The sequence below is a fragment of the Corvus brachyrhynchos genome, unplaced genomic scaffold (genome assembly GCF_000691975.1).
Source record: "Corvus brachyrhynchos isolate BGI_N302 unplaced genomic scaffold, ASM69197v1 scaffold5, whole genome shotgun sequence".
NCBI classification, from domain to species: domain Eukaryota; kingdom Metazoa; phylum Chordata; class Aves; order Passeriformes; family Corvidae; genus Corvus; species Corvus brachyrhynchos.
In genome coordinates, this window is record NW_008238321.1 from 10,931,060 (window position 1) to 10,931,863 (window position 804).

Consider the following 804-nt stretch of genomic DNA (forward strand, 5'->3'; position numbering starts at 1 on the left):
TGTATCCATAAAATTACTGAGGGAAAAAAAAAAAAAAAAAAAAAAAAAAGGAAAAAGACATAACAGACTCCAGTGATTCAGAGTAACCCGCTCCAGCTTGTGTTTTTAAAAATAGCTTTAAAGTCACACCAGATTTTTTGTTTCATTTTTACCAGCATGTTCAGACTTGTCTCAAACAGTTTCCTGTTCTTCTCCCATTCAAGTCTATGGAAATTTTGCCTTCAGTGTAATCAGAAAAAGAAAATCAGGCATATTCAGTCCTAGTAAAGTAATCAGAAAGGCATTAAAGGGCACAGCCTAGTGAGGGCTACACATCTCTAAAGTCACTTTACAGCCATCCTTTTTCAAACTCTGCCCATGGTGAAGTACAGAACAGATGTCACTGAATTTCTGGGACCTAAACAACACCTCGTGCCAATTCAGCTCATGGATCTGAACAGGATAAGAAGATTAAAATCATGGCTACAGCCCTCAACAGGTCATCCTTGCAGGTCCCTGCATCTTCATCCCCTGGAAAATGCCAGTCCCAGTCTCCAGGAGTGAGCAGCTGACTCGTGATCCCTGAGCCATCAGAGGGCAGCCTGAGGCCCAAGAGTCACCTACCAGCCCCCTCCCCTCCCCAGGGCTGTCAGATGTGGCCCGTGGCTGTTTGCAGCCAGCCCCCCTCAGGCTCTGCTCACCACAGCTGAGGAAGCCTTTGCTCCTCCCCAGGCTTTGTGCATCCTCCTTCCACTTGTGCACACAGAGCCCCACCAGCCTTCAGGCAATTCCCGGAACAAACAGGCTGCTTGCTATTTTCAGCCG